Source organism: Gorilla gorilla, chromosome 1, assembly GCF_029281585.2.
Source record: "Gorilla gorilla gorilla isolate KB3781 chromosome 1, NHGRI_mGorGor1-v2.1_pri, whole genome shotgun sequence".
Classification (NCBI taxonomy): Eukaryota; Metazoa; Chordata; class Mammalia; order Primates; family Hominidae; genus Gorilla; species Gorilla gorilla.
In genome coordinates this window covers 52,171,629-52,198,332 of record NC_073224.2, presented here as the reverse complement: position 1 = coordinate 52,198,332, position 26,704 = coordinate 52,171,629, and the positions used below count along the sequence as shown (strand labels likewise).

At 47.5% G+C, this 26,704-nt stretch overlaps 1 long non-coding RNA gene across 1 annotated transcript; it reads left to right on the top strand.

Moving 5' to 3' along the window:
- The first annotated feature begins 598 nt into the window (after positions 1-598).
- LOC134759093 (uncharacterized) lies at positions 599-19,450 on the top strand. Its single transcript, XR_010134982.1, has 3 exons — positions 599-4,873; positions 7,627-7,713; positions 16,233-19,450. It is a non-coding gene; the product is annotated as an uncharacterized lncRNA (long non-coding RNA).
- Positions 19,451-26,704: the final 7,254 nt, after the last annotated feature.

The following is a 26,704-nucleotide window of genomic DNA, read 5'->3' as shown; positions in this document are numbered from 1 at the left end:
TCCGCAGACATTGGTAAATATTACTTAAGTGGGAGAATGGCCTCTGGTTGAGGACCACTGAGGCCAGCCAATGCGTGCTACAGGAGAAACATCACACAACCTGCAGATTGGTGTCACACATTTATGGCCCTGACCTGGCCTCTCAATTCTATCTGGTTTTTCTGTTTTCCTCATAGGCGAAGTAATGGTTCTAACCTAGAAGACAGAATGAGGTGAAGACAGGCTAACTTCTCTAAGCTCTCAATGACTCACGAGATAATAGATGTCAAGATAGAACCTACTAAGTGTTCAGTAAATGTTATCTATTGTGTTTTCCAGGAGGGGGCTGATTGAAACTGAAGAATAGTACAGTAGGAGGAGAGGACCAGGAGCTGAAAAGACAGGTCGATAATGTTGAGAGAGAGAGAGAGGAAGAAAGATCTAATAGGACTTCAAAGGCTGTGGTAGATGTATTACTGTCAAAACCCGCGCAGCTTTTCTCTACCAGGCCTTGGAAAAGATTGCACTTCCTGCACCACTGGCAGCGGGCTGGCCAATGGGATGCAAGTGGAAATGAACTGTGCTATTCTGAGCAAAGGCTTAGGGACCATTGTGTGGGTAAGTCAGTGCTCTTTTTCCTCCACATGAGGCTAGTGTGTCCCAAAATGGGGGCTGCTCCTTTGGCCTGTCTCCAAGACTGAAGAGAACAGGGAGCATAGCTGTACCTATCCTGCGATGGACAAAGGAACAAGCTTTTGTTAATTCAAGCGATTGAGATTTGGGGGTTTGTTACCACAGCGTAATTTGGCATAAGCTGACTGGCATACGGTGGAGCATCCCAGATGAGGGCAAGCCCCCAGGGCCTAACAGAGTGAGTGGCTGGAGTATGTGAAGGTGAAATTCTTTGACGTGAAGTGGTTAAGGTCCCACGAGGCCGTGGTGTTAGATGGGTCATTCATGTGATGTTGTTATCATCCAGGAAGCTGGTAGGAGGTAGGAACCCAAAGTCTGTAATGAACAAGGGAAAGTGTGAGCAAAGTCAGCAGATGACAGCAGTAAAGGAGGAGTAAAGGGGAGTATAGATCTAAATATATATATGTGTGTGTGTGTGTGTGTGTGTGTGTGTGTGTGTGTGTGTATGCAGAGATTTGGTATATATATGTGTATATATATATGTCTGTGTATATATATGTGTGTGTGTATATATATATATGTGTATATATATGTATGCAGAGATTTGGAAGTGTGGAAGAATAGGGGTCTGAGTGCAGTACTGGGGAGGCCCCATACCCTATCCTGAAAGCACATGAGGTATGGGAAAGTGACCACCAAGATGCTTTGGAGGGAAAGCCAGGTATCTTTTAAGGCAAAGAAGAGGAGGAAAGAAGAGTTTGCAGATGTAGGCAGGAAGTTGTTTATGAAACAGAGTGATAGGCCGGGTGCGGTGGCTCACACCTGTAATCCCAGCACTTTGGGAGGCCGGAGGTGGGCAGATCACCTGAGGTCAGGAGTTTGAGACCAGCCTGGCCAACATGGTGAAACCCATCTCTACTAAAAATACAAAAATTAGCTGGGCGTGGTGGTGGGCACCTGTAATCCCAGCTACTCAGGAGGCTGAGACTGGAGAATCGCTTGAACCCAGGAGGCGGAGGTTGCAGTGAGTGGAAATCAAGACATTGCACTCCAGCCTGGGTGACAAGAGCAAAACTGTCTCAAAAAGAAAAAGAAAGAAAGAAACAGAATGATAGTGTAGTTGGAGTCAAGAATTGACTGCTTTGAGAACTTGTCTCCAGAAAAAGGGCATGTACTTGTGCAAAATGTTATATGCAAATTCAAAAAACATTTAGACTTCCTAGAACCATCTGTGGACCCTAGATTAAGAACCCTGATCTGGAACAGTGGCTCTCAAACTTGAGCAAACAGTTTGACAGGTCTGATGGTGTTTGACAGGTTGTTGGGCCTCACCCAGAGGTTTCAGTAACGTAGGTCTGCATGCGGTCCAAGCATTTGCATTTCTATCAAGTTCCCAGGTGATGCTGATGTTTCCGGCCTAGAAACCACATTCTGAGAACCACTGCTGAAGTCTAAGGCTAAGGGGGGAAGGTTTGGGGAGAGGAAGAGGAACAGTGGGAAATGGTTAAGGACAAGATTATGAAAGCATCATGGGGATGAGAATGGATTTTTGTTTTGTTTTACTAGGCTTAGGCAGATACTACAATATTTCTGACACATACATACACGGAAAACTTTGCAAGAGTGGAGAAAAGAAGGGAGAGGTGAGTGAGCATTTATTTTAAGTTTAGGGCAAGGGGTGCAAAAAAATATCTTTTATAGCCTTAAGGATCACTTTCTTGAACACCCTTACTTTACAACAACAGAAGTGATATCAAGTATCACATGGCCAATTCACACCTTTGGTCTAGTAACCAGCTCTTGCCCCCTCTCAGTCTAGGGCTTGTTCGCTTTCATCGTTAACCTCTAAGAGAATCACTAGTGGGAAATAAGGTATGCTTTTGATTCAAGGTAAAGAGACTCGAACTTTCCAGTGCCCTAAACTGGGAAATCTTAAACTCCAGCAAAGTACAATGCTCAAAACTGGGTAAAGCCGCTACCTTCGTAGGGCATACATTTTGGAGAAAATTGCATCTACTTTCTTCTTTGTCTTTTCTTTTTGTGTGAGTGTGAGTGTGCATGACAGTTGGTCTATGTTTGAAAAACTGACCATCAGCATTCCTGGAATTCTTGGCAATGAATCAGGATTGCCAGTTAGCTGCCTGCTGGGTGACCTTATGTAGTTCACCTCGTGTTTCTAAGCCTCAGCTTCCTAATCTGTGAAACAGGCTGATGGACCAGTGAGATAACGCCTGTGAGGTGCTTATCACCTGATACTGCCTCTTCTTGCTGGCACATCGAGCTGGAGGATTGCAGCGTCTGAACACGAATGACCAATCAAATCTTGGGCCTATACCCCACAGACGTAACCTTTATCTCCCACCAGAGGGCACCAGTAACCTATAAAAATCTAAGGGGACAGGCGGTCCCTCTTGCCCTTAACATCGTTGAATCTGCTTGAGGATAACTCCCTTAAGTCTATTGAAATATTCTTACCCCTGGTGTTTGAAGAAATCATTTGAAAAATACCTCTCACACCCAGAAGGAAAATATGGAGTAGAAGTGTAGGGTAAATGGTGCTCCAACTCCCCACCAGCCACCAAGAGAGTTCTATTTCCATTTTGTATTTTGTCCATTTTTACCATTTAGTCTCCATCTCCTCGAGACTATCTGTAACCTAGTTACAAATTATTCTCTCAGTAATAACCTATTGCAGTTCCCTTCTTCCTGGTTTATTCAAATGAACTGAACTGCTGTTTTTTTTCCCTTTGATGTACAACCTCCCGCCTCCTACCCTATCGGGCAAGCCTTCCTTCCAGCAGGCAGTAGGGGGAGGGATCTATTTCTGAGCCTCGGTAGAGCCTCAGAAGCTGTTTCCCTGAATCCCTCTATGATGAGAGCCTAGTGGTCAACAGGTACCTATCACAAAAGGCTGTATTCCAGGAGAAAACTCTCCCCATCTAAGGAAGGGAAACGACTGGAAGTTGAGGCTACCCACCACCACCTCCCTGAAAACATTACAGACTTCAGGGACGCAATGATAACCAATGTGTATCTGTGTCCTGTATACACATAGGGTTTGTTCTTTGTCTTTGTTCTTTAATTTGCTGGGGAAGGAAATACAGCCTCGGGCTAGCTTTCACCATTGCACCTGGGAGTGCAGGCCCAGACAAGAAAAGCCAACAAGAATATTGACTAGAAAAAGGGTATTGGCCAGGCACGGTGGCTCACGCCTATAATTCCAGCACTTTGGGAGGCTGAGGCAGGTGGATCACCTGAGGTCAGGAGTCTGAGATCAGACTGGCCAACATGGATTTGTACTAAAAATACAAAAAACTAGCCAAGTGTGGTGGTATGTGCCTATAGTCCCAGCTACTTGAGAGGCTGAGGAAGGAGAGTCGCTTGAAACCAGGAGACAGAGGTTGCAGTGAGCCAAGATCACGGCACTGAACTCCAGCCTGGGTGACAGAGTGAGACCGTGTCTCAAAAAAAAAGGGTATGCTGTTTGTCTTATTAGGAACACAGAACCATGGAATATTGGGGATGACCAGGACTCCGGAAATCTAGTACGACCCTTCATTGTTTAGAGGGGAGAAACATGACCAGGGTCATGTGGTTTGTGAATGGCAGACTAGCTCTTCCAGCTCGAACTAGAATTCAGGTCTATGGGCAGACACACCAGTTCCTGTCTCACCATTCCATTTCTGAATCAGCCATCGTTGCTAGCATTTGTTGTTTGCTTAGTATGTGTCAAGTATCTGTTCTTTAAATCTCACACAATCCTCACAACAACTCTATGAAAGAAATGAATTGGTATAAGAATGAAATACATTATTCTCATTTTACGCAGGCATAGAGAAAAATGATGTAGGACAAAATTAGCTAGCATTCTGTTTAAATCAATATTTTCCCATGAGGGTTAGCGGCATTTTGAATGGAATAAGGTTTTGGTTTGTTTTTTAATGGGACTACTCCTAGCATAGCATGATATTTAGCATTTTTGGACCCCAAGCACTAATTGCCCCAGTCATCATAATACAAAAAATTTCCAAAAGTCCCTAAACGTAGACTATAGATGGTCCTGTTGCTGGTTGAGCACTACTGATTTTTTTTTCTTTTTTTTTTTTTAAACAGGGTCTCACTCTGTCACCAGGCTGGAGTGCAGTGGCACAATCTAGGCTCACTGCAGCCTCGACCTCCCAGGTTCAAGCAATCCTCCCACCTCAGCCTCCCGATTAGCTGGGACTATAGCTATGCGCCACCGTGTCCCTATGTTGCTCAGGTTGGTCTCGAACTCCTGGGCTCAAGCCATCCACCTACCTCAGCCTCCCAGAGTGCTGGGATTACAGGTGTGAGCCACTGTGCCCAGCTGAACACTACTGATTTAAATGCATGGGCACAAGGAAAGGAGTAGTTAACAAAGTTGCTTTGTTAGTTTGGTTATTTTTATATCAATAAAGGCCACAAGATGGAAATAGGAGCAGGACAAGAGGAAGGAAATCCCTTGGGGTGAGTATGGCTCTGGAAGGGAAGAGGTTAAATTATAAAGGAAGGGAGTGAACCATAGGCCAAGGAGGATCCTGGCACATGGTCACTGGTAAAACTTGGAGGATGAGCAAGGTCTGGTCTCACAAACTCATAAGCTATAGAGATCAGTGCGATCTCAGAGGAGAGCTACTGGAATGGGGAGAGTAGGGAGTGCAGGAGGTGAGAGTAAACTGGAGATCCATGCCCATAACAATGGGATAACCAACACCCAACTCCGGCCAGGTCTTTTCAGATGGTAGTGTGGGTCGTGGTTGCCAGCCTTTCCAATATACCAAGAAAATCCACAAGGCTAGATTTTTCTAGGAAATCTCTCTGTTGTAAATATTGGATCAAAAGAAAAGTTTTAAAACACTAGGTAGACCCAGAGAAAAATGCTTGCAGGTGAATTTGGGTAGTCCGACTCATGGGATCTCTGAGGGGCCATTCTCATCTAAGGTGCTGTGGTACATGCCCACTCTGCTGGTTGATGAAAGGGAGACAGGTTTCAGCTCACACAAGATGGAATTTACCACCAGTCTATGCTGGCAAACAGTGAGCAGGCTGGGCAGAGGAGTAGTAAGCATTCCCTGGGGCACCAGGCTCCGCAGAGGCCAGGACCTGTCACAGGAGCTAAAGCAGGGATTCCTGTGCCATCTCCGGTCCCTTCTGGATCTGAGATTCAGGAATTCTGGGGCTGTGATTCCTTGAAGGCAGAGCCGGGAACATGAAAACCGTAGACCCTAATCAATGCCTGTAGTGCTAACAGCTCAGACCCCTGGGCAATTGTTCTTGAACTTGGTCCTGTCATTCCCTCTGCTGTGTAGGAATGGGAAAAAGAAGTCACTTGAGTCCCTGCTCCCTAGAGGTCTTTGCCTTGGTTCATGATACTGACAGTTTACAAAATCAAGCTGCTTTTATTCTCTCTCAGCCAGTGAGTCCCTGACACAAACTGCAGAGCTAAACAAGCGATTTTCCAGCCCAGCTGTTCAGGCACACACTGAGTTTAAATGCACTCTTCTTTAAAAACCACCAGGAGCTGTATCCTCCCCCATGCTTGTTTCCTCTCCTGTTAACCCAGCAGAAAGTAGGTTCTACAGGGTAGCAGTGCTTAACATGCTGGTGCCTGCAGATCCTCCACTGGACGCGACCCTCCTTCCCCTGTGGAGTGATGACGGGATGCCCCACTTGTTTAGAATGAAACCCCAAACTCCAGTGTGTGTGCGTCCTCTGTTCTTTCCGGGTGGGGCCTGCCTGGGCTTCTCACTGTCTGGTGGAGCCCCATTATGCCTTTAAAAGCAGGGCCTTTGATCATTTCTGACTTTTAGCAGCAGATAGTCAAATGAGGGGGAGGTGACAGGGCTTTGCCAACCAAACCCCTGATGTGGATGAGTTGAAAACCCAGGCTGCAAATGTTAATATTGTCACATGCTAGGAAATCTCTGCTTCAGTTCACCAGATACTAGTTAGTCATTGGCTTGTGAAGTCTGTAATCCCTCTCGTTTCTGGCTTTGCTTACAACCCTGCACCCTGGGTGCTGGAGCAGACTCTCAGGAAGGGAGATGGTGCCAAGCCCTGTTCCTGTCTTTCTTGGTCTGCATGCCAGCTTAGGCCAGGTTTTTATTGAGCTTCAGGATCGGATCTTCTTCGTTATAGGCAGGGAGGACAGTGTAGGTAAAGCCTACTGACAAGTGCCTTAGACCCCTTGCACTGCCATAAAAAATATCTTAGACTGGGTAACTCATAAACATCTTTTTTTTTTTTCTTTTTTTGAGACAGGGTCTCACTCTGTTGCCCATGCTGGAGTACAGTAGCACAATCTCCACTCATTGCAACATCCACTTCCCGGGCTCAAGCAATTCTCGTGCTTCAGCCTCCTAGTAACTGGGATTACAGGTGTGCACCACCACACTCAGCTAATTTTTGTATTTTTAGTAGAGATGGGGTTTCACCATGTTGGCCAGGCTGTTCTCAAACTCCTGACCTCAAGTGATCCACCCGCCTTGGCCTCCCAAAGTGCTGGGATTACAGGCATGAGTCACCATGCCTGGCCTCATAAATATCTTTATGAGTTGTTTATTGCTCACAATTCTAGAGGCTGGGAAGTCCAAGATCAAGGTGCTGGCAGATTCGGTGTCTGGTGAGAGCCCATTCTTTATGGGTCGTGCTCTCTATGTGTCCTCACATGGCAGAAGGGCAAACAGCCTTCCTCTAGCCTCTTTTATAAAGGCACTAGTCCCATTCATGAGGGCTCTGCCTTCATGATCTCATCATCTCCCAGAGTCCCCACCTCTTAATACTATCACCTTGGGAATTAAGTTTCAACATATGAATTTTGGGGAGACACCAGTATTCAGACCATAGCACAAGCCATGCAACACAGTAGACAGAATGCATGTGGAGGCTAACACCAGAGAAGGTCATTTTTGCGGTTTACTCCATCTGGACCACCCTCTGGCATCCCCAGGGTCAGTCTGTAAGTTGTAATTTTCTTATCTCTTTTCTATTCAGCCTCGGTGTCTGGATGCCCAGCCTAACCAAGTCAGCTTCCCATCTTTGGCTGAGACAAGGAGAACCCTGCTGGGCTAGGGGACCCAGGTAATGTTGCTCAGGCATTGTCTTTTTTTTTTTTTTGAGATGGAGTCTCACTTTGTCGTCCAGACTGAAATGCAGTGGTGCGATCTCGGCTCACTGCAACCTCTGCCTCTAGGGTTCAAGTGATTCTTGTGCCTCAACCTCCCGAGTAGCTGGGATTACAGGCATGTGCCACCACACCTCGCTAATTTTTGTATTTTTAGTAGAGACAGGGTTTTGCCATGTTAGCCAGGCCGGTCTCAAATTCCTGACCTCAGGTGATCTGCCCACCTCGGCCTCCCAAAGTGCTGGGATTACAGGCGTGAGCCACCACGCCCAGATGGAAAAGACATTTTAATGCCACAAATGTAGGAAGAATATAATCTCCAATAATGGACAGTCTTTTGAAGGAAATCATTTAGCTTTGTCAAAAAACTGACCTCATTCTTATTTTTCTAATTTCATCCCCCATGTGACATCCTTGTTACACACTCCCCGGCCCTCAGATGGGACTGGCACTTGGGTGCCTCTGGACTAGATTTCCACTTTTCATTTCTACTTTCTGTGCCTGTCTCCATGCTTTCTGCTTTGTGATGAAATGAGGATAGTCATAATGTTAGAAAAAGTTGTACAAGACTTTGAAATGGCAAAAGAAGGTTGTTATTGGGCATTCTGTCTGTTTGCCTATGGGTTACCCCTGCCTTTCTTTCATTGTCTTTGAGCTATTTTATGACTCTGAAAATTGTAGAAAACTGATAACAATGCAAATGATTTTGTCCATAGAAATGCAAATTATATCCATTGGAAATGCAACTGATTATTGCCCTATGGATATTGACCAGTTTTATATCTATTAAGCAAATTAATGTCAGCGTTCCCGATGGCTTCTGTATGCATCTGCTCTTTGGATTCTTTTTTGAGCGGTCATAACATCTTACTAGTTCCCTTATTAATCGACGAGTTAAATCATTGGCATGTCTGAATTTCATGTTTGTAAGAGGTTGTATTTATACAAGGGCCTTGATTTTACCTTTAAACATTTCTTTAACAATAACTCCCCCTGAAGGTTGTTATGAGGTAGAATGAGATCATGGATAAGAGAGTGCCTGGCTCAGGGCCTGAATTCACCTCTCATAGTTGGGGCAATCCTTGCTTCCTCCTGGTTTCTGGGCTCTAGGGCACCTTGTATTCTCACAAAAATAAATAAAATCTTTTAATTACACTTTTCACATTACAGCATTAGTAACTTTCATGAGAATTTTCACCTTTCAAAAGGAGACCCTAGGGAGACTATAATGCTTACCCAGAGGAATTCCTGCAATGGTGGAAATCCAGAGGGGTGGAGTACACAGGTGCCACAGATATTGGGGGCCAAGGGCCTTTAAAATAACCTGCCTAGGTGCTATTCAGCTGCAGAGGGCAGTTCAGTTCCCCGACCTTCACCCCTTCCCCCATGTTGGGAGTGCTGGCCTTACCATGCTAAGGAGAATGGTTACAACTTTGTACCAGGATTTAAAAATATATACTTTATTAAATCCGCTCGTCAGCTAAATCTGTGAGGTGAACATGTTTATCCTTGTTGTTGATGAGAAACTAGGACAGGTTAAATGACTCACCCAAGGTTATACAGCTAGGAAGTTGTTGTGCCAGGATTTAAATCCAATGCCAGGGGCCGGGCCCGGTAGCTCACGCCTGTAATCCTAGCACTTTGGGAGGCTGAGGTGGGTGGATCACCTGAGGTCAGGAGTTCAAGACCAGCCCAGCCAACATGGCCAAACCCCCGTCTCTACGAAAAAAATACAAAAATTAGCCAGGCGTGGTGGGAGGTGCCAATAATCCCAGCTACTCGGGAGGCTGAGGCAGGAGAATCACTTGAACCTGGTGACGGCCGGGAGAGGGGTGGTGGAGGTTGCAGTAAGCCAAGATTGCACCACTTCACTCCAGCCTGGGCGAAAGCATGAAACTCCGTCTCAATAAATAAACAAATAAACAAATAAATAAATATATAAAATAAATCCAATGCCTAAATCCAAATCTCACGCTCTATCTGTGATCTGAGCCATGGAGTAGCCATTCTAATCAGGACTCTTTTTTTCTACTCCAAACTCATCACCACTGCCGAAATCTACTGCCAAGGGTTACACCTGGGCAAGGACATTGCTCCAGTTCAAACTGAAATGACCTGGGAGACAAAACCCACTTTTGTGAAAATATGTCAGAAAGAAATTGATCTGAACTTGGGAACAGGTTTTGATCCAAGGGCTAGTGTACAGCCCAGGGAGGGCCAGCGGAGGTAAGAAGACAGCTCCATCCATCAGGAGTCTCTGTTCAGGGGACAGTGGGCAGGGGGTGGGTTGCCAGGAGAGGGAAGAAGCTGGGGAGGATCAAGGGAAAAAGTTAGTGGAAGAGCGCTGAGAGTTCACGCCCACTCTCCTGCTTGGGCCCTGATAACTGGGGAAGATTCAGGGCAGAGAAAGAGGAGTTTACAGGTCTCAGGAACTGAGGTAGGTTACACCCAGTAAATGACTTCCTAATGGTCAACTAGCCAAAGCCATGCCCTCCTCTGTGGCCTGGGCCAGGTGGGGCAGGCCAGGTGGATGCTGGGATGGCCCAGAGGGCGGATAATGGACAATGAACCAAGCCAGGGCAGCATCTCTGCTGGACAGGGAAAACAGGAAGCTCAGGCACATGCAAGCCAGGTAAGTGTGTGTCTTGAAGATGGATGGGAGTTCCCAGACAAGGGTGACCTTTCCTTTCACCTCGTCCAGCTAGAGAGACGCAGTGGTTCCAAGGCCCCTTGTCATCTGCTGATTGCTTTGTGATTAATGTACAAGTCACTTATTCCCATCTCCTGTCCCTGCTCCATTCTCCGCCAGCTCCCGGGCAGACTCTTCTGCCCTTAGATAATTTACTTAGAAATGATTGTCCCTAGAATCTCTCCATGTGCTTTGTGTACAGATAGTGACCAGGTTCTGCATGTGATTTCCCTGTGGAATTCCAACCAAGGACAGACAGGTGAGTCACAGCACTATGGAGAGACTTACATATCTGCAATGAGCAAAACAAGGCTCAGCCGGGGGCAGACTCAGTCCTGCAGGAATTGCCCTTCTTCCTGCATGGTTTTGGGGTCAGCTGGAGAGCAATGAGTTTGCACATGCTGGTCATTCACCAGAGCTGCCTGTGGGGTCTCAACAGAGTTCCACCTAGAAGGGACAGCCTGACCCTGGTTTACCTGGGAACCAGAGAAAAGCAGCTGGAAGGCTACTCTCAAGTCACCAATACCAAGCCAGGTAGACCCTATCCCCTACAAATACAGGAAGCCAATGGTCTCCAATGGACATTATCACTTCATTTTCACACATATTTTATTCACTTTGACCTGGGCCTCAAAACATAGACTGCATATAAAATGGGTTTGATGCTGATTTGGCTACATGGACTTCATAATTCATCAGAGCAGGAAAGACAGAATCATAAGCTGTTAACATTCATTCATTCAACAAATATTTACTGAACACCAGACAGGAGAGAGGGATTGCCTGTGTTAATTCATTAGGAAGAGCACATCGTATTAATAATACTTCATGCTGTTCAGCTTTTCGTGCTGCAGCAGAAATTATTTAATTACCCTTTACTTCCACCCCGGCCTCCCTACCTTCCACTGCAGAGCAGTTGAAAATGTTTTTGTTCAGTATGGGGAAGCTTTGTAAGGTAAAGGACAGGCAGGAGAGAAAGAATGCTCTATTTGCAAAACAAGGCCAGGGGTGTGAGCTCTTGAAAGATAGAGCAAAGTTATGATAGCCGGAGGAATGTGAATTCCTCCAACAGACCAAATGGGAGCTTCAGAAAAAAATTAATCTGGTGGCAGAATATATCTGGCTTCAGACTTTTAAGTATGAAACTAGCTGCTGTGAGGATAGGAAGCCCACACTCAGAGCTCAGCCTGCCCTCTACAGAGCAGGCAGGCGTTCCTTTCCCTGGGGACTACGCAGAAGACAAGGGCTTCCGAAGGTGTCCCACACGCAGACTCCCTCCTTCCCCAGTTCCCCCTCCTGCTTCCACACTTATCTCTCCCCCAGTGAGTGATAGCCAAATCCTCTCCACTTGTAGATGTAGCCTTGGGAGGACAGCACAAGGGGATGCAGCCATGGAGCAGCAGCAGGTGTGGCCCGTCTGGACTCACCGCTGCTGTGGAAAGGGGCCCCGGCCAGCTGGCCCCGTGGGCTGGAGTTAGAGCAGTTGTAATGGGCTGTGTTACACAGTGTGCTCTTCTAATCAGATACGTGTGGACATTAACTAATTAACGGCAGCCCTGTGAGTTAAGTATTGTGATGAGTGAATTTGACAGATGAAGTACAGAGAAGTTAAATGACTTGCTTGGGGTCACACTGCTAGCAAGGGGTGGAACAGGGATTTGAATCTGGGCAGTTTGCCTCCAAAGTCCTCATAATTAACAATGATCCATTCTGCCCTCCTATCTGACCATTTCTCTTATGTTAGACTCTTTTGAATGCAAGTGACACAAACCCAAGCTAAGGACGCTCCAGGCAAGGAAGCAGCATTTGCAAGGCTTGGAGACCCAAAAGAAGGAAAGCGGTCAGGGAGGGTTCCAAGTTACTGGAAAGAGAGACAGAGGGGAGTCACAGGAGGATCTTCAATTGGGTCAGGCACACGGAGGCAGGGGCTCACCGCCATGGCCTGAGCTGAGGACACCAGTTGTCACTGGGGCTGGGTGTGAGGAGAGACACTAGGGGACCAAGCATGGCCTGGAACCTGCTGCCTTCCTTGGCCTGCGCTCCTCACACCCTCCTACTCCCAACTCTCCTCTCTTTCCTCATTTATTATTATTATTTTTATTTTTTTGGTGGTTTTTCCAAATCTTTTTCCTGCTGCCGACTCCCCTGAAGTCCCTGAAGAATGAGGGCTCCACAGAAGCAGCTTTGATCTCTTTCAGTGGCTCCCAGAGGGGCTGTCTCTGGTGCAGATTAAGTGTGTAGTTTGACACCCGTCCCATTAGTCCTGTTCTTTTAATTAAACATTCAGTAGGAGGATGGCGCTGTGGCTGGCATTGGGAGCCGGCAGGGGGCCACCAGGTACATTAAAGCCTTCTTTCTTTAGTGGGATTGCATGCCTTGATTCATCTTTTTCCCCTTTTGCCACTCTCCACTTCCACCTCTGCCAGTTTTGATGTTTGAGTTTTGCCTGAATCCATACAGGATGCTGGCCATCTCAGGGAGGAGGGCAAGGCCAGCTGGCAACTTGGCCAAGCTCCTGTTGGACTGAGTGGTTTCCTCCTCGGGCTGCTGTGTGTGAACTTGAGTGAGCCATTCAACCTTCCTGGGTTTCTGTGTCCTAATGCATCAGACAGGGCGACTTGTGACTGCTCCTCCTGACCTCCTGTACAGGGAGAGGCTACAGGACAAATGGAACCAAGAGGAGACCCAGAAGGCTGAGGCCCGAGCAGTGTGTCCCTGAGATGCCCAGGTCAGGGCATGCCCTACCCCTTCCCACCAGCAAAAGTTCCAGCAGCAAGGAGGTTCCAGCTGTTCCCTTGGAATCTGTTAGGCTTCTGTGGTTGGGGGATGGGTGCAGGGAGGAGAGAAGAGACTGGAGATGATGCAGTGGCAGAACAGGGGGTGGTGGGGTGAAGGCTGTGGGCCCACAAACTTGCTTATATGTACAAGGCTGCAATGAATGCAGCCTCTCCTTCCCTCCCCTCCAGCCAGCTGGAGTGCTAACTGGGGTGGACAGACAGGTTGGTTTGGGAGCAGGCGGCAGAGAGGAGATGGGCAGAGCCGGGAGCAGGAGCATGGGCCAGATAACCCTGGGACCTTTGTTCTATGACAGGCAAGTCAGCAGGATGTCAGGCCTGGCTTGATCTTACACCCCTCGACTGAATGCCCGGGAGTCCCTGAGTGTTGGGGCAGGAGGAGCCTTAGAGACTGTAAGGACAGTGTAACCGCCTAGTGGGTTCACCTTGCCTGCTGCCTAGACAGGGGAATTACAGTGAAGAAACAGTAATTCATGCAGAGCCAGCTGTGTGGGAGACCGGAGTTTTATTACTCCTCAAATTAGTCTCCCCAAGCATTTGAGCATTCAGGGATCAGAGTTTTTAAAGATAATTCAGTGGGTAGGGGCTTGGGAAATGGTCAGTGCTGACTGGTCAGGTTGGAGATGGAATCACAGGGGGTCGGAGTGAGGTTTTCTTGCTGTTTTCTGTTCCTGGGTGGGATGGCAGAACTGGTTGAGCCAGATTACTGGTCTTGGTGGTGTCAGCTGATCCATCGAGTGCAGGGTCTGCAAAATATCTCAAGCACTGATCTTAGGTTTTACAATAGTGATGTTATTCCCAGGAACAATTTGGGGAGGTTCAGACTCTTGGAGCCAGAGGCGACGTGACCCCTAAACTGTAATTTCTAATCTTGTAGCTAATTTGTTAGTCCTACAAAGGCAGACTGGTCCCTAGGCAAGAAGAGGCCCCTCTGGGCACCTAGCCTATTAGATGGTAACTATGCAGAGAGGAAAGGGCAGACTTAGTCCGGGTTCTGCCCCTCGTGCACTGTGTGCCCTTGGCCAAAACACTTCCCTTCTCTGGGCCTGGTTTCCTCATCTGAGGTAACTATACCTGCCTTTTGTGCCTCATGGGGTCAGAGGCTAAAATGAGGTCATTCTCTGTTTTCCGGACATTTATAATTTAATTACAACTAGTTCTTGACCCTGAGAGATTCTTAAATGTGTCTATACAATTTAGAAGGTCTGAGTTTTACTAACCTGCATCATTTTTCTGGGATCCCAGGAGGATTCCCAGACCAGAGGGTGGGGCAGGGCCCTGTGAGATGTCTAACACACCCATGAGGCCTAGAGTGCACCCACCGCTGGCTGCAAAGCACTGCAGCTTTATAGGTCCTAGAGCGAAAAATGGTTTACATTTATTGAAGACTTTTAAAAGAATGTTCCAGGTTCTCCATATCTGTTGTTTCATTGAAGTGTCACCATCTCATTAATGGCTATTGTCCTCATTTTATTTACGTTATGCTTTTGTTTTTTTTGAGGCAGGATCTCACTCTTGTCACCCAGGCTAGGATGCAGTGGCACCATTACAGCTCACTGCAACCTCGACCTCCCGGGCTCCTCAATTCTCCCACCTCAGCCTCCCAAGTAGCTGGGACCACAGGCATGTGCCACCGTACCTGGCTAAATGTTTGATTTTGTATGTAAACAAGGTCTTGCTATGTTGCCCAGGCTGGTCTTGAACTCCTGGCCTTAAGTGATCCTCCTCCCGCTTCAGCCTCCCAAGGTGCTGGAATTACAGGCGTGAGCCACTGCACCTGGCTTGGCCTCATTTTATACACGAGAAATTTGGGGCCTGGATAAAGTGTAATTATGTCTTCACACAACTGGCAAGTGGCAGAGCCAGGACTCAAACCAGGGTTTGGGGGGCTCCAAATCCCTCAGCCTCTGCTGCCTTGAGGCCTTGGCCAGATGGAGTTGTAGCAGGCGTGACCCTGCGGGGGCCTCAGATCAAGGACTCCCCAGGTTTGCCAGGTGGTGGCCTCAGAGAAGCCCAGGGAGCTGCTGGCCCCTCAGGAGCGGCTAGGGGCAGGACACAAGCTCTCTTGAGTCATCCCAAAGCTGAAGGAAGAGACGAAGTGAAGGGCCCAGGGCTGCAGAGAGGCTGGACAAGGCAGAGCTCAAGTCAGCTCCTCCTTTAGGAGCCTCCTGAAGCCCCTGGGGAGCTGTCCCTGACTGTACTTCTGCAACAGGTAGCCTGGCCTCTTTTAGGGCACATACGTATGTTACTACATTTATGTTATTGTCATCTGCAGGTCGTAAAATTCCACTAGGGATTCTCCCTTATTCCCTTGAAAAGTCCTTGAGAGCAGAGACCCTATTATGTGTTGCCCTAGGTACCTGGTAGAGGCCTTTCAAAGATTAGTAGGTGATCAATGAATATTGTTGAGTGAGCTATTAATAATGATTATTTCTAAGACCATAAAAGGTGACTTCATATACATGATCTTATTTCCTCATTCATTCAAATCCATGTACATTTGCTGGGCTTACGATAATATGCCTGGACTTTGCTAGATTCTGGGCATGCAATGACAAATTAGACACCCTGTCTATGCCCAAGAAACTTATGTCAGGGTGGGGAGAGTGCAGGAAAAAGACTGAAAAAGACAAAACAAAACCAAAAATGAAAGCACAGAAAATTTGCAGTATGTGCAGCCAGCAGTCAACGGGTGCTGGTGAAACCCAGAGGAGGAGGCTCCAGCCCAGCCTGGGTCAGGGGAGGCTCCCAGGGGAGAGAAAGCAGGGTTGGGCTTTGTGTGCCAGGAAGGAGGGGGTGAAGGGGAGGGGATGGGGGCGCTGGAGGCAGGGGAGCCTGTGGGAGATGGGACATGTTCAATAGCTCAGTCCAGCAGTGCAGAGGGGAGTTTTGAGAAATGAAACATGAAGAGGGAAGAATGGAAACCACACCTTTTATTGGAACATAGAGTGCTTTGTATTTCTCAAAACACTTTCATATCTATTATCTCCAGTTAGCCTAAAAACAACAGCAGAAGCAGCAGCAACAACGATGCTGAGTGCTGACTGCGAGCCTGGCTTCCTCGGAGGGAGTTTACCGTGCGCTGCCTCCTTGGACCGTCATCACTGCCTTGCGAAGCAGGCACTTTCCTCACCCCCTCTGTCTGGAGGAGGGCACTGAGGCACCGAGAAAACTGGGCAGGGGAGGCCCGAGAAGGAGAGGGTGGCACCGTCATTCCCACTTTCCAGCTGAGGACACGGGTAAGTGGCATGCGTCTGCTCCTGTGACTTACAGGAGTCCCGGGACTTGCACTCAGGCCTCTGGACTCCTAGCCTGGTGTTTTCCCCTGGAAGTTTCTGAACCAAAAAAAAAGTGTCTGAACCAAAGCACACAACGAGATTGTGAGTGGAAATCAGTTTCAGCTTCCCTGGTGTTTCTCCACGGTGATCCCCTGTGTCTGTCACTGAAGGGGCCAGGATGTCACCACCAACGGTAATGACCTGGGCTTTGAGTGGAGCATTTAACCTGTTCAGCCAGCTGTTGGAAGTGCAGAAACTAGTCCCTCCCAGTCACAGACTACCCCGGTTGCTCCACCATCTGCATCCAGCTTCATTACTTAATTCACTTTGCAAAGTTAATCCAGTGATCCAAGCTCCTAATAGTCCCCAGTTTGACTTCCGCAGCTTCCCTTTCCCTCCACACCCAGCCTATCCCGGGCTTCTGGGTCACCAAGAAGCAGGACCCTTTCTGTTGATTTCTTCTGGGAGGAGGCCATCTCAATAGCCCTTTACAACAACCCATGAGGTCTCCTGATTTCCGTGTGTTCTTGGAGTCCCCTGAGCTTTGGTTTGCAGCACAAGCTCATTCCCCTCTGTGCTCCCCTTTCACTGTGTGGAACCTTCTCTAATAGACTCACCTCTGGGGAGAGGACGTGCTCCTTTCTGGCCGCAGCTGCAGCCATTCCAATGTACATCAAAGCCCTCGTCTTTCTATCTCCACTTCTTAAATGGTTTTGCTTTTTCTCTATTTCTTTCTTCTCGTGGGCAGCTCAGAGCTCATCTGTGACAGTGACCACCCTTCTGCCCTAGCCCTGGCCCCACGACCTTCCCTAACACTGCAAACAACTTCACTCTTGGCCTCCTGCTGGATATCTGGTCAGTGGCCTACATTCCTCCCACTCATGCCTCTTTCTTTTCTTTCTTTCTTTTCTCTCTCTCTTTTTTTTTTTTTTTTTTTGAGACAGGATCTTGCCCAGGCTGAAGCCCAAGTGGCATGATCAAGGCTCACTGAAGCCTCAACCTCCCAGGTTGAAGCCATCCACCCACCTCAGCCTCCAGAGTAGCTGGGACCACAGGTGTGCACCACGATGCCTGGCTAATTTTGTCTTTTTAAAATTTTTTTGTTGACAGGGTCTCACTATGTTGCCCAGGCTGGTCTTGAACTCCTGGACTCAGGCAATCCTCTCACCTTGGCCTCCCAAAGTGCTGGGATTACAGTTGTGAGCCACCATACCTGGCCTGCATACCCTTTTCTATCTGGCTTTCTAGACTTTAAAATCTTTCTTGGTGGCTCCAGTTTGCCATATCTTATGGTCCTGAAATGACCCCTGTCACTGAGGCAGGGAGCAGAGGAGACTGGGAATTTGTGCTGTTGGTAAATAGATACGGTTTGAATCCTGGCCACTGCCCACCAGCCGTGTGACCAAGACTTAACCATATTTTTTCGGGGTGTTATGCAGAGATAATGAGATCAAAATTGTAAGTCATCTAGTACTGACATAATAAGCTCTCAACAAATGGTAGCTATTTAAGTGTTAATAACAAATCCTTTTCAGATGGTTTCTATAACAGTGAATTTGCAAATAGTTGGAACCTCTGAAGTGCTTCCTCTCCTGGACTGGAAACCCCTTGAGGTCAGGGGCCTTGTCTGCCTATTCACAATGTCCGTCTAGCACATGGTAGGCTCTTAATATATATATATATATATATTTATTTTTTGATGAATGAATAATCTAGACTATCCTCAATTCTGATATCACGATTCCTTTCTAGTATTAAATTTCAAATTATAATACATGTTAATTGCAGAAAAATTGGAAAATATTTTTTAAAAATAGGAAAACAAAAAAATAGCTGTGATCCTAGTCCCTAGAGATAGCCACAGTTAATATTTTGATATATTTCCCTGCAGCCTTTTTTTCTGTGCTTATGCATATTTCAAAAATTTTATATTCTGGCTTTTCAGTTAACATAATGAGCATTTCCCTGTGTTACTAAATAATCTTCATAAACATAATTTTAAGTGCTACATATATTATTCTGTGCTATGAATGTATCATAATTTATGTAACCAATACCCAGTGGTTGATATTTAAGTTGTTTCCATTTTTCACCATTATAAATAAAGCTACACTGAACATCCTTTTGCATAAATCTTTGTGTATATCTGAATTAAGATTTTCTACCAAGAATAAATTCTACAAAGTAAATTACTGATTTAACAGTGAACATGTTAAGGCCCCAGGTAAATGTCTTGTTAAATGATTCTTCATAGAGGTTGCACTCATTGTCTGTCCTCCTGCTATCAAGGTATGAGAATTCTCACCACCAGAATATTGTTTAAAATAAAAGAGACTTTGCCAAATGGAGAAGTGAGACACAAAGCCTATTTTTTCATGATGATCGCTCCTGTCTTTGACAAGCATGGTGCTTGTCAACTTGACATTTTGGACTAGATGGTTCCTGGTGTGAGGGGCTGCCCTGTGCATTGTAGGATGTTTATCAGCATCCCTGACCACCTACTAGATGTCAGTAGCACCCCCTTTCCCCCAGTTATGATAACCAAAAATATCTCCAGACATCACCAAATGTCCCCTGGGGAACAAAACCGCCCCTGGTTGAGAATGATGGAGTTATACTGTATTAACTCTATTGGTTACAAGTAACAGAAACCAACTCTGAGCAAAAATGGGGACTTTGTGAGAAAAGTCTTAAGGTATCATGGAACCCAAAGGCATGGATGCAAGTGGGCCTCCCTCCTCTTTTCAGGGCTGCCTCATTCTTTTCTCTTGCTGTAGACTGGCTTTCTCTCTATTCTTGACTCCAAGGAGGAGAATGGCCACCGCTAACATTTCTGAAGTTTATATCCCTGTGTTTATGAGAAAGCCAGGCTACCCTGGGGTCTCTTGGTTCCAAATGCTCAGGGAAGGACTCTGAGATGCGCAGCTTAGGTGGGCTATGCACAGCTGGTCCCATCAGTATGGCTGTCGGGGGACAGGAAGGACACGTGGCTCCTGGAGATCTTGTTGTATCCATGTGGATGTGCCTGTATTTCTAGAAAAAGGCTGCTGGGCAGCTGATCCCTTAGGACTCCCCTAGATGCCCACACAACAGAACACTGGACACTTTGGCTACAAGGCCAGAGACTGTCTATCTCAACGGTGTACCCTTCATAGTTCAGCCTAGATGTCCAAGCTTGGCTTGATGGTGGCAACTGCTCTGCCACCCAGGCTTTGGTTTAGGGGTCTTTTAGGGGTGGAAGGGCCAATTCCTCTGTGACTGACTGGCTGACACAGCTTACTTGAACAGGTCCAGCCTAGAGAGCCAACTTTAGAGACTGGCGTTTGCAAGTCTGTAACGGTGTTTTATGGGGGAAGTAGATGACTGCTGGTCCTCCTTCATAAACTCAGCCTTGGAGTGTGCAGCCACTGAGGTACAGGGGTCCCATGCTGTCCCTGCACTAATTGGAGTGCTCAAAATCCAACCTCTGCCTTCAAGAAGGGAGCAGGTCGGTGTGCAGTCAGCATGGCCCTGAGACCTAGCCCTGAGGACAGAGACTGTCCCCTGTGGGCACCTGGAGCTGTTGGTAAATGGGCAGAAAGGCAGGGCTGTTACCCATACTTGTATTAGAAGAAGAGCATCCTCTTTTTCTCTCTCTTCTTTTTTTTTTTGAGACAGAGTCTTGCTTTGTTGTCAAGCTGGAGTGCAGTGGTGCAGTCTCGGCTCACTGAAACCTCCGCCTCCTGGGTTCAAGCGATTCTCCTGCCTCAGCCTCCCAAATAGCTGGGACTACAGGCACCGCAACCACGCCTGGCTAATTTTTGTATTTTTAGTAGAGATGGGGTTTCACCATGCTGGCCAGGATGGTCTCCATCACTTGGCCTTGTGATCCTCCCAAAGTGCTGGAATTACAGGTGTGAGCCACCACGCCGGGCCTAGCATCCTCTTCTGAAAGTCTTTCCAGCACACAGATGCCATTCCTGCCTTCACCTCGCCGTGCGGTCTTGGACGGTCATTTCTCTCAGAGTCTCAGTTTCTTCATCAGAAATGAAATGATACCTGCCTTGGCTTCCTCATAACATCTAAAAAGACATTTGATAGAAAAGTGCTTTCAAAAGCAGATTGCAGGCCGAGTGCAGTGGCTCATGCCTATAATCCCAACACTTTGGGAGGCCAAGGCAGGTGGATTACTTGAGCCCAGGAGCTTGAGACCAGCCTGGGCAACATGGCAAAACCCTGTGTCTACAAAAAGTACAAAAATCAGCCGAGGATGGTGGCACACGTCGGCAGTCCCAGCTACTCGGGAGTCTGGGGTGGGAGGATCACTTGAGCCCAGGAGGCAGAGGTTGCGGTGAGCTGAGATTACACCACTGCACTCCAGGCTGGGTGACAGAGAGAGACCCTGTCTCAAAACAAACAAATAACAAACAACAACAACAAAAAAAACAAGAAACAAAAAAAACAAAAGCAGATTGCAAAAGCAGTGCACATCTTGTAATAAAGATGCTTATGATCATTATTTCAGTTCTGGGGAAATTCTAAATCCATGGCGCCACTTATTGCACAAGAGAGGCAGGGCCTGGGGCAGTGCTGCTTCTGCGCCATCTCTCTCAGACCTGGAGCTGGCTCCAGATTTCTGCTGCCTGAGAATATTTCAGGGAAGTTTCCCCTAGAAACTGAGGAGCCTAAACGTGAGTTGGGTTTTTATTCCCTGTGTGACCATGGCCATGTTAATTCACCTCTCTGGGCTTCTATCTCAGCATCTGTGAAGTGGGCATAATAGTGGCATCTATTTATACGTCATTTATGCCTGTCAAGTGCTTGTGCCTGGCACAGGGTAGGTGCTTACTCAGTGGTTGCTCTGCTTGTTTATATCACAATGTGGCAGGCACTGGGCCAGGTGCCAGGCACTGAGAGATGAATAGAATGTAACCAGCCCTTAGGACACTTATGATTTACCAGAGGAGATGGCACAAAAAGCATATTAAAAAGCAATGTGGCAAATTAAATGGTAGTAATCCTACCAAGTGATAGTGCTCCTGGGATTGGGTTCCTCTCAGATGCTCCCCAGGGGCTACTGGAGTGATGTCAGGTAAGGCAGGACACCAGGAAACACCCATTCTCCCGGGCTCTCTGCAGAGCAGGCAGCTTTTGGACCTACCTGCTTCAAGGAGCTGAAGAAATGCCTTCCTCCTCACCTCTCAGGCTCACAGGGAACATTTTTCAAAGGGAAAAAATATTTTTTTTTTTTTGTAGTCATCCAATGTTTTCAACCCTAGGGCAATGGTTAGGGAGAGAGGACATCTTGTGGGTGGCCTATAACACGGTCAGTAACCTTATGCCACAAAGACTGCACGTGACATAGAAAGGTACTTATGTTGTGCACCAAGGAGGCACTGACCCTGTGCGTTCCCAGCACCTCAGAACCGCTAGCTCTGTGCAAACCTGCCAGCCACCTTGGGCCCAGGAAAGCGGGGTGGGGGCCTTGATTCAGAAAAGGCAGAGACACTGCAGTCCTGGGGAGGGGTGATGTCTAGAGCCTGAGAGGAGCAGTGGAGCACTCACGGGAAATGCAAAGCAGACGCAAGACCAGGCCCAGAGCCTGGCGGAAGTGGGGAGGGGTGGGGCAGGTGTGAGGCATTAGCTGGGGAGGGGCTTGCTAGGAGGAGGTGACTTCAGAAGGCATCTGCGGACTGTGGTCTGGGACTCTGCTGGATGTGGCATGGCTTTGCCACCCTCAACTCTGGTGTGTTAAAGAGGTAAAGGTCACACGTACACATGGATGAGGACAGGGAAGACACACAGGAAACGAAAACAGATTTGTTAGGGCTGTCGAAGAGTGGTTTGCTTATTTTGAGGCCTCTCCCCATTTCTCTTTTCCTTATCAGGATGTGTACGGCACCCACATCCCCTCCATCTGCACCCGCAGCCACAGCCACAGCCACAGCCAGCGCTATGTCCCGTTGCCATTCACATTCATACCTGCAACATACACTCATACATGTGTCGGATATTTGCGAAGAAGCTCCCTTTCCCACCTAGGTAAATGCTAGCTTCCAGAAATTTGAAAAAAAATGAGTGTAATTCCTACTGGGTTGGTTCCCAGCAGGCCTTTGTCTTTCCTTCTCCCTCCTCCAGGCCCCTCTTCTTTCTTTTCCTTTCCTTTGCTTTCCCTCCTCTACCTCTTTCCCTTCCTATTCTTCTCCTCCTCCTCCCTCCCAGCTGGTTCCCTATTTCCCTTACCCCCTCAAACATCTCCCCTCTCTCCATCCCCACTTCCAATCTGCCAAACCCACCCCCACCTAAAAATGTGGGCCGTGGAGTCTCTGACTGAGGTTTCCTTTCCCAACAAGGGGAGCCCGGGCTGGCTGCGATTTGTTGGGGACAGGTAAGAAGGTGCAAACTTGGGGGTTCAGAGGGAGGGCGGAGGGGGTGGCTGGGATGCATGGGGTAGGGGTGGCAGTTTTTCCAAATTATACATTCAGGCCATATGTGGAACCCTTGCAGAGACCTGGCTTGCTGTTTTTCTGTCTCTTCCTGGTATGCTGGGCAGTCTCTCTGTGCTCATGGTTTAACCAGTCTTTCTTTATTTTTATTTTATTTATTTATTTTTTGAGACAGAGTCTTGCTCTGTTGCCTAGGCTGGAGTGCAGTAGTGTGATCTCGGCTCACTGCAACCTCTGCCTCCAAGGTTCAAGTGATTCTCCTGCCTCAGCCTCCCAAGTAGCTGGGATTATAGGCGCCCGCCACCATGCCCAGCTAATTTTTGTATTTTTATTAGAGACGGGGTTTCACCAGGTTGGCCAGGCTGGTCTCGAACTCCTGACCTCAGGTGATCCACCTGCTTCGGCCTCCCAAAGTGCTAGGATTACAGGAATGAGCCACCATGCCTGGCAGCTCTTTTCTGTTTCTGTTTTGGCTATCTCTTGTCTCTTTTTTTTTGTTTTTTTGTTTTTTTTTTGAGATGGGGTCTTGCTCACTATATTGCCCGGGCTGATCTTGAACTTCTGGGCTCAAGCCATCCTCCTGCCTCAACCAACCGAGTAGCTGGGATTACAGGCGAATGCCACAGCACCTGGCTGCTCATTTCCTTTTAGCGCTGAATAATATCCCATTGTCTGGATGTACCACAGTTTATTTATCCTTCCACCTACCGAAGGACACCTTGGTTGCTTCCAAGTTTTTGGCAACTAGGAACAAAGCTGCTATAAACATCTGTGTGTGGGTTTTTTTGTGGACATAAGTTTTCCACTCAGTTGGGTAAATACCAAGGAGTGCGACTGCTAGATTATATGGTGAAAGTATGTTTAGTTTTGTAAGAATCCATGAAACTGTCTTCCAAAGTGGCTGTACCATTTTGCATCCCCACCAGAAATGAATGAGTGTTCCTGTTGCTCCACATCCTCACTAGCATTTGGTATTATCAGTGTTCCAGATTTGGGGCATTCTAATGTATATAGTGGTATCACTTTGTTTTAATTTGCATTTCCCCAATGGCATGTGATGTGGAGCATCTTTTCATATGATTATCTATCATTTGTACATCTTCTTTGGTGAAATGTCTGTTAAGGTGTTTGGCTCAGTTTTTTCTTTTTTTCTTTTTCTTTTTATTTATTTATTTATTTTTTTGAGACAGAGTCTCGCTCTCACCCAGGCTGGAGTGCAGTGGAGCGATCTACGCTCACTGCAACCTCCGCCTCCAGGGTTCAAGCTATTCTCCTGCCTCAGCCTTCTGAGTGGCTGGGATTACAGGCACACGCCGCCATGCCCACTAATTTTTGTATCTTTATTAGAGACGGGGGTTTGCCATGTTGGCCAGGCTGGTTTTGAACCCCTGACCTCAGGTGATCCTCCCGCCTCAGCCTCCCAAAGTGCTGGGATTACAGGCATGAGCCACTGTACCTGGCCTCAGCTCAGTTTTTAATTGGGTGTTTGTTTTCTTATGGTTGAGTTTTAAGAATTTTTTATATATTTTGGATCAGATATGTCTTTGGGAAATATTTCTCCTAGTCTGTGGCTTGTCTCCTTCCTCTCTTGACAGCATCTTTTGCAAAGCAGTTTTTCATTTGAATGACGTGCATCTTATCAGTCACCTCTGTCATGGATTGTGCCTTTGGTTTTGTGTCTACTTTTATGTGGACTGTACCAGCCACGGCCTCCTGACTGCCGACTCCCGACTCCCCTGCATTGCTTCATCTCCTGCCCTCCCCGCTCTGCACTTTGAGGATCTCTGCAAACTCCACTCACATTAGCCTTTCAGTTCCAGACGGCCGGGCCCCTCCCCACCCCAGACTGCACCTGCTGTGCCCTTCTTCTCCAGTCAACTCCCACCATCCTTTGAAACTCAACTCAGTATCACTACCTTGGGAGAGCCTTCCCTGGTGTCTCAGTCCAGCTCAGGCCCTGATTATATCTCCCCCAGCCACTGTACTTCCATTTCCTTCCATGTATCACAGTCATAAGATGCAGTTTCCCTGCAGCTTCAAGGGTTAAATTCCATGAGAGCAGGTGGAATTTCTTTGTTGGTCACTGTCTTATCTTCAGAATCTAGCACTGTGCTTTGCATATAGTAATAATTATTATTTTAATAGCAAAAATATCTATTGCACCACGTGCCAGAAACCCTTCTAAACAGGTTACATATTTAGCTCCCCTGCTCTTCTCAATACCTCTGTGAATATTTGATTATTGCCAGTTTATGGACAAGATATCTGAGGCCCAGTTTGCTTGAGATCACACAGCTAGTAAGTGGAAAAGCTGGGGTTCCAACCCAGACAATCTGGCTCCAGTGTTAATGTTCTTTATAATACTGGCTTGCTTCTCAAATGCAGTATATCTTCGTTGACTGAATGACAGCATGAGAGAGAAAGAGACAGAGGCAATTAGGAAATGGTAAGAGAATACAGCTGGTTAAAGACCAGAGTGAATGAAATTACCATTTGTCTCTGAAGGTCTCCTTGATGGTTGTTGATCGACTGACTGATGTAGTCTGGAACAGGGACATGTAACCTGCCCCAGCCTCTCTTTCCTTATGGGGATCAATAGCCTGGGTCCTTCTCAAGGGGCATGTTGGAAGGATGCCACAGGGTGCCACAGTACCGAGCTGCCTGGGGTAGAGACAGCCTGGGCTGCAGGTGATGACCACTGAGATGTGCAGGACACCAATTAAAAAGCTTCAGTCCATTGTCTCCAGCAGTTCTGGCTCAGTTCCAGCCCTTTTTAGAGAAAGATACTGGATTGTCCAGGGGGCCCCCAAGGCCCTTGCCCCCATTCCTGCCTCTGGTCCAGGCTCTGGCCACATCCGGGGCCTTGTTACAGACTTTTGAGGCATTTCCTCAGCCTCCTCCAGTCACCCTGTGTCAGGAAACGTTGCTATCCAATTGTAATGTCTAAAAGGAATTTTCCCCGACAGCGAGAATATAATTGAGGAGCCTCGGGGAATGTTCTTCTCCTCCCTGGGGACACCTGGAGAGCATAACCTCCATCCACAGGGCTGCAGGGCTGGTTCTGCGAGCTCGTTCATTCAGCAAGTCAGGGCATTTCAGTTGTCCCTGCTTTTTTTTTTTTTTTTTTTTTTTTTTGAGACAGGGTCTCACTCTGTAGCCCAGGCTGGAGTGCAGCCTGCTGCAGTGGTCCTCTCTGCAGCCTCGATCTCCTAGGCTCAAGTAATCCTCCCACCTCAGCCCCCCAAGTAGCTGCGACTACAGGCACATGCCACCACACCCAGCCTCAGTTGTTCCTGCTCTTTAAAAGAGAAGAGAGGCAATTTTCATGCAGGAAGCAGGGACTTGGCGGGCCTCCAGAATGAGAACACAGGCTTTGAAAGGTACAAGAGGCGTGGAGAAGGTGCTGACTCACAGAGAAGCTGATGTGAAGCCAGAAGACCCTGGAAAAGATGGTGTTCCCCTCAGACCCTGCCAGGCTCCTAGAAAGCCTTGACCAAGATGGTGGCCTAGGACCCTGAGGAAGAAGTCGGGCCTCCCTGAACCAGTCTAGATTCCTGCTTCCTAGAGTTATAAGGAAGGTGTGGCCAAGCAAATGTAGGACAAGCAGACATGCAGGGGAGGAATCTTGAGGCCAGAGAGGAATGAGCTTTCCTTACCCAGGAGTCTGGAATGAGATTCCTGAGGCCCAGTGCAGGAGGCCAGCAGATGGCTGGCACACACAAGTACACAAGTGCTCTCACCTTACGAAGAGTTAAGGGAAC